The 11,514-nt window shown below is 47.6% G+C and overlaps 1 non-coding gene across 2 annotated transcripts; it reads right to left on the bottom strand.

Moving 5' to 3' along the window:
* Nucleotides 1-297: 297 nt before the first annotated feature.
* Nucleotides 298-5,219, bottom strand: LOC105931943. 2 transcript variants are annotated; one of them, XR_004927849.1, is made up of 10 exons: nt 4,876-5,219; nt 4,606-4,760; nt 4,241-4,424; nt 3,881-3,977; nt 2,721-2,845; nt 2,468-2,619; nt 2,283-2,382; nt 2,129-2,208; nt 1,810-1,968; nt 298-1,716 (listed from the first exon to the last, which is right to left on the bottom strand). It is a non-coding gene; the product is annotated as an uncharacterized LOC105931943 (transcript). The 2 variants fall into 2 exon arrangements; XR_004927850.1 differs by having other exon boundaries at nt 4,606-4,757.
* Nucleotides 5,220-11,514: the final 6,295 nt, after the last annotated feature.

Here is an 11,514-nt window from a genome sequence, read left to right as displayed (position 1 = left end):
TGTGTCCCAGTACCCAGACCAAATAGAGAAGAAGTTTGTGTGCGTGTGTGTCGATTTAACTAAATTGAGCAATTCTGTTATAAAATAAGGACACATATTGTCATGAGTGGAGCACACCCTAGGATAGCTAGAGGGTGCAAACTCGATGCAAACTCAGTCAGTGCTTCTCACAACCTATATCACGCCCTTTGGAAGATATTGCTTTAACACACTTTGTCTTAGAAACTCTTCAGCTTCCTGTGGATGGAATTCTAAACAACAACTGACTTCCCAGAGTTATTGAATAAGGAGACGGTGGAGTGATGAAGTTCCAGCACTTTTATTGAGAAACAGTATTTATTGAAAAACAAGATAACTCGTCACATAAATATGCAAATACAACACCAAGGACTCATAACAGTTACAAATCACGTGTGCTGGAACTTTTAGTAAAGATCAGCTTGAATGCTTAATGGAGTTTTAACACACAAGATCAAAGGTTTAGCATTCACCTACAATTTAGGGTTCAACTAATTAAGTAAGGCCTGTTTTAGGTCCCTATGCACAGATTATTTTTGTATATTAGACTACTTAAGCTAAGCCTGTATACTAATTAAGGTCGAATCCGTCTACCCTCTCCCCACCCTGAAAACCCTCCTACTCGATCCTCCACTCACCACTTCGATGGATAACCATCCACCATCCTCAAACTTACCAAACCAGGAGCAAAAGCAGGAGAGGTTCAGTGTGGGCGGGGAAACAACCAGAAAACGCTACCCACAAGAGTAGTAAAAACTGGTGAGACCCCCAGGGAGATCTGCTCTCGGCCAATCTGAGCCAGAAAACCCCGTGTTGAATCTAGGAGTTACCATTACCAGCTATTATTAAAGGATCTATAGAGCCAATCAGATCCCAGGTCTGTCCTTCTGTAATAAACAAAATTGCATAAATCAGTGATCTTTGGTATGAGAAAACTCCATTTCTTTCATCAAGCAGTGAGAACAAAAAAGAATCATGTCAGGAAAAACATTTGAAACTTCAAATATCAAAACATTGCTTAAGCAAAACTAAACTAATACAACTAAACATTTTAATTCATGCATAAATCTAAATTGATAATAAAAAAGAAAATGTAACGGGGAAAAAAAACAACAATCTGACAATACTACTGTAAAATGGAAAATCAAACAAATCAATATCATCAAACAAATCAATAAAATCAAACCTACAGGAACATTTTCAAAAGCATTACAAGGAATAGTCACCAAGAAGGAAAAAGGAAATCCACTTCAACAGGTTGTATCATTAACCTCACAATCATCATCGTCACTCAGATCAGATCAATTTCAACATCTTTGTGCATGTTTCCCAGGAAAAACACCAGTCTCTGCATCCGTTTGACCCGTAAAGAAGCTAACAGATACTGCGGAGGTCTCAAACTCTGTTGTCTCTCTCTCTGGAGACAAGCAACTCAAATCACTGCCCGGAATGTTATTGTGATTCCGTCGGAGCAGTGCTCTTCACCCACCTCTTCCTGCAAAAAAACAACTTGTGGTGGGCCGCTGTCCTCACAGCCAGCTCGGTGGCTCAGGTGGATGGCGACGATCCTGGCGTGTGATCTTTCCTGTCCTGCGATTTGTCGGCCTCTGGCGGTGGCGGCACCTTCCTGCAGTGTGACGCGTGGGTCCAAGGAAGCCGTTGCTCGACCTTCTCTGCCGCGTAAGTCGAGAGGAGCACCTGGAACGGACCCAGCCAGCGTTTGGATCTCCATTGTAGCTAATAAACTGTTGCTAATAAACTGTAGCTGTGAAACACAGATCAATCTCTTACCCTGGTTTTCATAGAAGACTAGGGAAGCGTTTCTTAGTCTACGGCAGCAGACATCTTCTCCTGTTGTTTGGCTGACATGTTCATCATCATCCGTTGGCCAAGAGTTTGCTGAATCCCCCATATCCAGCCCTCTTTGGATACTCTCACAGATGTGATGACCTGAGAGCAAAGGGCAAACATTTGCTCACCAGAGAATAACGACTTGTCATCTACAAAACATCATAGTGTTTAAATACGGTTGAAGGACACGAGCAGCTGACTGATTTCTTATTTCTGAGACACATTCTTCATTTTATATCTAACATTTTTATTTTCCTACATTTTTGGCAGGGTGGAGAATGAGCTCTGCAGGGACGACTGCTGCGCTCCACAGTGGCACGTGTGATCTATCTGGTCCCCCTGCATGAGACAATTATTATTTTACTTTAAATCTCTCAGAACTGGGTTCTCTTTTCAAATATGTTTGCACTTACCTTGAAATACTCCTGCAGACACTGGCTCACCGTTCCCCCTGGTACCAGCTCCAGAGTGAGGTTAACAAAGTCCTCCAATCTATAGGACTGCTCACCACATCTGAAACGGACAGTTCAATTGAAAAATAACCACAGTGCTCCTGGAGACGCAACAAGTCAGCAGTGTAAATATAATACATTCATACCCCCTGCAGGTCCTGATGTTCAGCATCTGAACTGAAATATGTTCATGGACTGGGCACGTGTAGGTCAGGCCAGAGTTTACAGCTGTCAGCTCAACTTCTGATGACACAGACCTCATTTTGTCCAGAACACAGATGAGGAACTCATGGGCATCCTGCTCAGAAACCCAAAGAAATGGTTCAGAAGATAGGAGTTAAACAAAATCTGTCCAAGATTGACACTGTGCCGTCTAGTATAAATAAGTATGGCACTAACCTTCTGCTCGTCATCGTCAAAATCTGAATTATATTCAGCTACGGTCCATTTAAAAAGAGGATGGAAGCGACTTATTCTCCTCTCTGATGTTGGAGTAGCGACTGACGTCAATATCTAGAAACCATCTGGTGAGAACAGAAGTGAAGAACATAATCTTTTTTTAGGTTAAAATAAATGAAAGCCCCCTTTGTCATAGTAGTTGATTACCAAGGTTTACATCCAACTTAGATCTTGGCAAGACAAAGAAAATTGTTTTTTTTTCAACTGTGATTTTGTAAAGGTAAAAATCTGAAAGGTATGACATGCATTTGTATAGCTCTTTATAACTCAGTACCTTATTGAATAATTTAATTTAATCAGAGCTGCAGGTCTGCTTGCTTGGCATCTCTCATGACTGATATATTTGTCCACTCTTATTTGCAGAGGAGCTTAAGCTCAGTCAGTTGTTTAGCTCCATCTATATTCCTATCAGTACTAAGCAACTTCATTGTCCATCCCAAAGGCATGATGCTGCTACCACCATGTTTGTCTCTGAGGAGGACACATTTAGAGTGATGCAGAGTTTTAGTTTTTCACCACAGATAATATGTTGCTGGCCAAAAAGTTTAATTTTTTTCTTATCTGACAGAGCACGTTTTTCTCATGTGTGTGGACCCCTTTGCATGGATTGTGTTAAACTATCAACAAGGGCCCCTAAGGCTCTCTGTCTACAATTGCTTTCTTCTTGCCACTCTTCCACAAAGGCCAGATTTATAGAGTATATGTAGTTGTCCAGGAGACAGACACTCCACCTTATCTGTGGATCTCTGCATCTACTCCTTAGTCACAAAGCCTCTTAATGCTTTCCTTCACCATTCATACTCTTTCTGTGTTTGGATCATAGATTGAACTGTTCCATGAGCTATTCAACGTTGCAGTGGATAATATTTAGGGGCATCAGAGTAAAGTGGAGTCTTTTCCATTTCACAGTCATGCATTACTCTTGTTGGTTTATCACATAAAGCCCCAATAAATGCTCAGAAGACGGTAATTCTATCGTGGCAAAATATGAAAACATTGAAGGGGTATGATTATTGTTGCAATGCAGAGTATGAATGCAAATCTACACAGTTCTGAGTGTTCTTTACACTGATGATGTTTTATTGTCTGGAGTGCTGTACCTGAAGAGCTGGGATCTTGGGTGAGAACAGCTCAGGGTCAGTAAGGACGCTTTGGAGGATGGAGTTGATGTAGCATGTCATCCCCAGGTTGGGTAACCTTAAAACACACAAGACAAAGAACCAGAGTCAGAACATGTGGCCGTTCTGCTGACTTTCTTACAACACATTAACTGAGGCATCTGCTGTGGATCCAGAGAAAGGCTCCATATGTGTCCCTTCTTCTTCTTTAAGTAGACAGACGTATGGAAAATACAGTAAAAATGTTCAGTAGAGTAAAAACTGAACACATCACAGTTGTTTCTGTTATTCATGTAATACTGAGTTCACGCAATCAACAACATTCAGCTTGGTTAAACATACCTTATCATAAATCAGTTGCAGCAGGAAAAGCCAAAACGCTATTTTCCTCCTTTTATCCGTGTCAGGTTGTCTAGAAGCTGGAGAAGATAGCATGGAGGAATCCTCCTTGTGTCCAGGTTCAGTATTTGCCGCTTCCCTGGTTCTCTTTAGAGTTGATGACTCCAGTTCAACAGTGCAATTGATACTAGTGAAGAAGACATGAAAAAAGTATTAGTTGAATTTGAGGATGAGTGGGGATAAATGTGAACATCAAATAACCAATGATTTCTGAGGCAAACCAATCTCACATTGACATTGTATTTTTCTAAGAAATATCTGAAACTGGACTTTGGATCTAAAAAATAATAATAATGTAAAACTCATACACTTCTTCTGTGGTGGAGAATGGTTGGACTGACACTTTGACTGTCACACTTGGAGCTGCAGCTCATTGTGAGCAGATACAGGACTGTCAGGAACAGGCGAAGCCCTGAACTGGACTCTAGCCTCCCCACCCTGAGACTTTTCATTTGTGCTGCTGCTTTAAAGATAAAGGAAAAATGAAATGTGATTCTTTAATGGAATACAACTCTATAACACCAGTTTAACTATAAATGATAGAATATAAAATTGGAGTTGGTGAAGTTTTATCTTACCTCCTTTCTGTATCTGAGGATGACAGGATTACAACCAGGGTGTTGTTCTGCTTCTAAATGCACTCTGATGAACTCAGACCGTGCTTCCTGTGGCCCTTTTCTGAACTTTCCCAAATTTAGTCACATTACATCCACCAACATGAAATAATATTTTATTTGAATCTTATGTGAAAGTCCAACATAACATATACAATTGTGAAGTAGAAGAAATATCCTACATGATGTAAAACATTCGTTACAAATAAATGAAAATTGCTGTGTGCAAAGGTGGGAGCTTCCCACGCCTGCTAGCCAGAGTTTCCTACGCCTGCTAGCCAGAGCTTCCCACACCTGCTAGTCAGAGTTTCCTACGCCTGCTAGCCAGAGCTTCCCACGCCTGCTAGCCAGAGTTTCCTACCCCTGCTAGCCAGAGCTTCCACGCCTGCTAGCCAGAGTTTCCTACCCCTGCTAGCCAGAGCTTCCACGCCCGCTAGCCAGAGCTTTCCACGCCCGCTAGCCAAAGCTTCACACGCCCGCTAGTCAGAGCTTCCCTCGTCCGCTAGTCAGAGCTTCCTACGTCTGCTAGCCAGAGTTTCCACGCCTGCTAGCCAGAGTTTCCACGCCTGCTAGCCAGAGTTTCCAAGCCTGCTAGCCAGAGCTTCCCACGCCAGCTAGCCAGAGTTTCCACGTCTGCTAGTCAGAGCTCCCACGTCCGCTAGTCAGAGCTTCCTACGTCTGCTAGCCAGAGTTTCCCACGCCTGCTAGCCAGAGTTTCCAAGCCTGCTAGCCAGAGCTTCCCATGCCCGCTGACCAGAGTTTCCACGCCTGCTCGCCAGAGCTTCCCACGTCTGCTAGCCAGAGCTTCCCACGCCCGCTAGCCAGAGTTTCCATGGTCGCTAGCCAGAGCTTCCCACGCCCGCTAGCCAGAGTTTCCACACCTGCTAGCCAGAGCTTCCCACACCCGCTAGCCAGAATTTCCACGCCTGCTAGTCAGAGCTCCCACGCCCGCTAGCCAGAGCTTCCCACGCCCGCTAGTCAGAGCTTCCACGCCTGCTAGCCAGAGTTTCCCACGCCTGCTAGCCAGAGTTTCCTACCCCTGCTAGCCAGAGCTTCCACGCCTGCTAGCCAGAGTTTCCTACCCCTGCTAGCCAGAGCTTCCACGCCCGCTAGCCAGAGCTTTCCACGCCCGCTAGCCAAAGCTTCACACGCCCGCTAGTCAGAGCTTCCCTCGTCCGCTAGTCAGAGCTTCCTACGTCTGCTAGCCAGAGTTTCCACGCCTGCTAGCCAGAGTTTCCACGCCTGCTAGCCAGAGTTTCCAAGCCTGCTAGCCAGAGCTTCCCACGCCCGCTAGCCAGAGTTTCCACGTCTGCTAGTCAGAGCTTCCCACGCCCGCTAGTCAGAGCTTCCCTCGTCCGCTAGTCAGAGCTTCCTACGTCTGATAGCCAGAGTTTCCACGCCTGCTAGCCAGAGTTTCCAAGCCTGCTAGCCAGAGTTTCCAAGCCTGCTAGCCAGAGTTTCCAAGCCTGCTAGCCAGAGCTTCCCACGCCCGCTAGCCAGAGTTTCCACGTCTGCTAGTCAGAGCTCCCACGTCCGCTAGTCAGAGCTTCCTACGTCTGCTAGCCAGAGTTTCCTACGCCTGCTAGCCAGAGTTTCAACGCCTGCTAGCCAGAGCTTCCCATGCCCGCTGGCCAGAGTTTCCACGCCTGCTAGCCAGAGCTTCCTACGTCTGCTAGCCAGAGTTTCCACGCCTGCTAGCCAGAGTTTCCAAGCCTGCTAGCCAGAGCTTCCCATGCCCGCTGGCCAGAGTTTCCACGCCTGCTCGCCAGAGCTTCCCACGTCTGCTAGCCAGAGCTTCCCACGCCCGCTAGCCAGAGTTTCCACGGTCGCTAGCCAGAGCTTCCCACGCCCGCTAGCCAGAGTTTCCACACCTGCTAGCCAGAGCTTCCCACACCCGCTAGCCAGAATTTCCACGCCTGCTAGTCAGAGCTCCCACGCCCGCTAGCCAGAGCTTCCCACGCCCGCTAGTCAGAGCTTCCACGCCTGCTAGCCAGAGTTTCCAAGCCTGCTAGCCAGAGCTTCCCACGCCCGCTAGCCAGAGTTTCCTACGCCTGCTAGCCAGAGTTTCCACGCCTGCTAGCCAGAGCTTCCCATGCCGCTGGCCAGAGTTTCCACGCCTGCTAGCCAGAGCTTCCTACGTCCGCTAGCCAGAGTTTCCACGCCTGCTAGCCAGAGCTTCCCACGCCTGCTGGCCAGAGTTTCCACGCCTGCTAGCCAGAGCTTCCCACACCCGCTAGCCAGAGTTTCCACGCCCGCTAGGCAGAGCTTCCCACGCCCGCTAGCCAGAGTTTCCACGCCCGCTAGCCAGAGCTTCCCACGCCCGCTAGCCAGAGTTTCCACACCTGCTAACCAGAGCTTCCCACACCCGCTAGCCAGAATTTCCACGCCTGCTAGTCAGAGCTCCCACGCCCGCTAGCCAGAGCTTCCCACGCCCGCTAGCCAGAGTTTCCCACGCCTGCTAGTCAGAGCTCCCACGTCCGCTAGTCAGAGCTTCCTACGTCTGCTAGCCAGAGTTTCCACGCCCGCTAGTCAGAGCTTCCTACGTCTGCTAGCCAGAGTTTCCACGCCTGCTAGCCAGAGCTTCCCACGCCCGCTAGCCAGAGCTCCCACGCCTGCTAGTCAGAGCTCCCACGTCCGCTAGTCAGAGCTTCCTACGTCTGCTAGTCAGAGCTCCCATGTCTGCTAGCCAGAGCTTCCCAGGCCTGCTAGCCAGAGCTTCACACGCCCGCTAGTCAGAGCTTCCCTCGTCCGCTAGTCAGAGCTTCCTACGTCTGCTAGCCAGAGCTTCCTACGTCTGCTAGCCAGAGTTTCCACGCCTGCTAGCCAGAGTTTCCACGCCTGCTAGCCAGAGTTTCCACGCCTGCTAGCCAGAGTTTCCAAGCCTGCTAGCCAGAGCTTCCCACGCCCGCTAGCCAGAGTTTCCACGTCTGCTAGTCAGAGCTTCCCACGCCCGCTAGTCAGAGCTTCCCTCGTCCGCTAGTCAGAGCTTCCTACGTCTGCTAGCCAGAGTTTCCACGCCTGCTAGCCAGAGCTTCCCATGCCCGCTGGCCAGAGTTTCCACGCCTGCTAGCCAGAGCTTCCTACGTCTGCTAGCCAGAGTTTCCACGCCTGCTAGCCAGAGTTTCCAAGCCTGCTAGCCAGAGTTTCCAAGCCTGCTAGCCAGAGTTTCCAAGCCTGCTAGCCAGAGCTTCCCACGCCCGCTAGCCAGAGTTTCCACGTCTGCTAGTCAGAGCTCCCACGTCCGCTAGTCAGAGCTTCCTACGTCTGCTAGTCAGAGTTTCCTACGCATGCTAGCCAGAGTTTCAACGCCTGCTAGCCAGAGCTTCCCATGCCCGCTGGCCAGAGTTTCCACGCCTGCTAGCCAGAGCTTCCTACGTCTGCTAGCCAGAGTTTCCACGCCTGCTAGCCAGAGTTTCCACGCCTGCTAGCCAGAGTTTCCACGCCTGCTAGCCAGAGTTTCCACGCCTGCTAGCCAGAGCTTCCCATGCCCGCTGGCCAGAGTTTCCACGCCTGCTAGCCAGAGCTTCCTACGTCCGCTAGCCAGAGCTTCCCACGCCCGCTAGCCAGAGTTTCCACGCCCGCTAGCCAGAGCTTCCCACGCCCGCTAGCCAGAGTTTCCACACCTGCTAACCAGAGCTTCCCACGCCCGCTAGCCAGAATTTCCACGCCTGCTAGTCAGAGCTCCCACGCCCGCTAGCCAGAGCTTCCCACGCCCGCTAGCCAGAGTTTCCCACGCCTGCTAGTCAGAGCTCCCACGTCCGCTAGTCAGAGCTTCCTACGTCTGCTAGGCAGAGTTTCCATGCCTGCTAGCCAGAGTTTCCACGCCTGCTAGCCAGAGTTTCCACGCCTGCTAGCCAGAGTTTCCACGCCTGCTAGCCAGAGTTTCCACGCCTGCTAGCCAGAGTTTCCACGCCTGCTAGCCAGAGTTTCCATGCCTGCTAGCCAGAGTTTCCACGCCTGCTAGCCAGAGTTTCCACGCCTGCTAGCCAGAGTTTCCACGCCTGCTAGCCAGAGTTTCCATGCCTGCTAGCCAGAGTTTCCATGCCCGCTAGCCAGAGTTTCCACGCCCGCTAGCCAGAGTTTCCACGCCCGCTAGCCAGAGTTTCCACGTCTGCTAGCCAGAGCTTCCTACGTCTGGTAGTTCCCTTCGTCGACACCTGCTACTCCAGCTCTCTAAGTAATCTTTCTGCTGTGCTGCTGGATCTGCTGCTACTCTAGCGCTCCAAGTTATCTCTCACATTTCTCACATTTCTTTAAAATTTGTTATAATGCTGTTTACAAATGTTATTAGGAAGGTAATTTGCACTACATAGACCTGGTGCTGCTACATGAAGTGCACAAACAATTAAGTGTTTATTTTTTATTGTAATATTTTAAATGTTCTACATTGATTGCTAGCCATTGTTAAAGTTTTGTGTTTTTCTGAAAGGAGCTTTGCACAAGTTAGTGTGATGGTACACTCCACCTCCTCACTAGTTCCACCTGCCGTTCCTAATTAAGCCTGGATTCAGTGCACCTGCCAACAGCTCTACTTAAACCTCCCTCAATCTGCTCTACTCCGCTGGATCGTCATCATTCTTCATCCAAACCTCGTCCTGCCTTGTGTTTCTCACGCCTGCTAGTCAGAGCTTCCCACGCCTGCTAGTCAGAGCTTCCCACGCCTGCTAGTCAGAGCTTCCCACGCCTGCTAGTAAGAGCTTCCCATGCCTGCTAGTTAGAGTTCTGGCTAGCAGGCATGAGAAACACGAGTCAGGACGAGGTTTGGATGAAGAATGATGACGATCCAGCGGAGAAGAGCAGACTGAGGGAGGTTCAAGTAGAGCTGTTGGCAGGTGCACTGAATCCAGGCTTAATTAGGAACGGCAGGTGGAAATAGTGAGGAGGTGGAGTGAGAGCTGGGCTGCATGAGAGGTGGAAAGTGCTGGAAAGTTTATGAGGAGACAGGCAGGCCAAAACTGTACCATCACACTAACTTGTGCAAAGCTCCTTTCAGAAAAACACAAAACTTTAACAATGGCTAGCAAGCAATGTAGAACTTTTAAAATATTACAATAAAAAATAAACACTTAACTGTTTGTGCCCTTCATGTAGCACCACCAGGTCTATGTAGTGCAAATTACCTTCCTATTAACATTTGTAAACAGCATTATAACAAATTTTAAAGAAATGTGAGCAATCTGAATCTTGATGTTTTTTTACGCCAGGTCATCATTGCAAATTACCTTCCCAGAGAACATCTTCTGTTTGATTTATATATTAAATTTATTTTTTCTATTTAAAAAATGTTCATGTTTTATTATCCAATCCATTCTGCTCTAACTGGCCTGAAGGAAACTGTCAAAGATGGACACACAGGAAGACGCTCGCATACACACAGAGAAAGAGCGCTCGTAGCCAATCTACACCACTCTGTCACATCTTTCCTGCTCCGACACGTCTTACTTCAAATAGCATTGCGACTCTTAAACTAAACTTAATGACAGCGAGAAAAGAACTTCTTGCTGTGGGGAGGAGGAGGAAGAAAAAGGCCACCGCTGAACATTATTTTTTACAAAGTTAAATGCTATAAGTGTTGTGATTGTTTTCATGCGTGTACACAACGACTCTTCAAGGCAACGAGCACTAACACAGCGGTGGCCAGCTGGAAACAAACATGTTTTTTTAGACAGTGGGATGGAGTTTTATACCAACTTTAAACAGCTCAACCACCATTTAAAAGCCAACATTGACACGCAAGTTTCCGTGAGTGGAAATGGAAAAACCCTGCTCCATTCTCAATGAAACAGCTGTTCCCTCCCGCTCACAGTGACCGAGGCAGACATTCAAAGGGCAAATACTAAATCAGACGGTTAAAAATACAATATTTGTGTTTTGTCTTGTATCGGGATGGGACGATACACTGCATGCATTGACCATTGGCGCATTCAGCCACCATGCTTTGACGTCCCGTGATGCGCATACGTTTTACGCTGCCTCCCTGGCAGAGAGCGCCTGGTAATGTTGACAATTTAGCGGTATTTGCCCTTTGAATGTCTGCCTCTGTCACTGTGAGCGGGTGGGAACAGCTGTTTTACTGAGAACGGAGCAGGGTTTTCACTTTAACTCAATGAAACTCGCAGGTCAATGCTGGTTTGTAAATGGTGGTTGAGCTGCTAAAGTCAGTATAAAACTCCATCCCACTGTCTAAAAAAAAAACGTGTCCGATCTCCAGCTGGCCACCTGCCACCGCTGTGTTAGTGCTCGTTGCCATGAAGTCGTGTATGAGCATGAAAATAATCACAACACTTGAAGCATTTAACTTTGCAGAAAATAATGTTTAGCAGTGGTCAGTCTATTTCCTCTTCCTCCCCACAACAAGAAAATCTTTTGTCGCTGTTATTAAGTTTAGTTTAAGAGTCACAACGCTAGTTGAAGTAAGACGGTGTCTTTGACGGTTTCCTTCAGGTCTGTTGAAGCAGAATGGATTGGATAATAAAACGTAGTCATTTTTTTAAGTAGAGCAAATACGTTTAATATATAAATCAAACAGAACATTTCTCGGGAACGTAATTTGCACTAGATAGGCCTTGTGCTGCTACATGAAGTGCACAAACAATTAAGTAT

This window comes from Fundulus heteroclitus, chromosome 23 (assembly GCF_011125445.2).
Source record: "Fundulus heteroclitus isolate FHET01 chromosome 23, MU-UCD_Fhet_4.1, whole genome shotgun sequence".
NCBI lineage: Eukaryota > Metazoa > Chordata > Actinopteri > Cyprinodontiformes > Fundulidae > Fundulus > Fundulus heteroclitus.
Note: the sequence above shows the minus strand (reverse complement) of the source record. Positions and strands in the feature narration are given on the sequence as shown.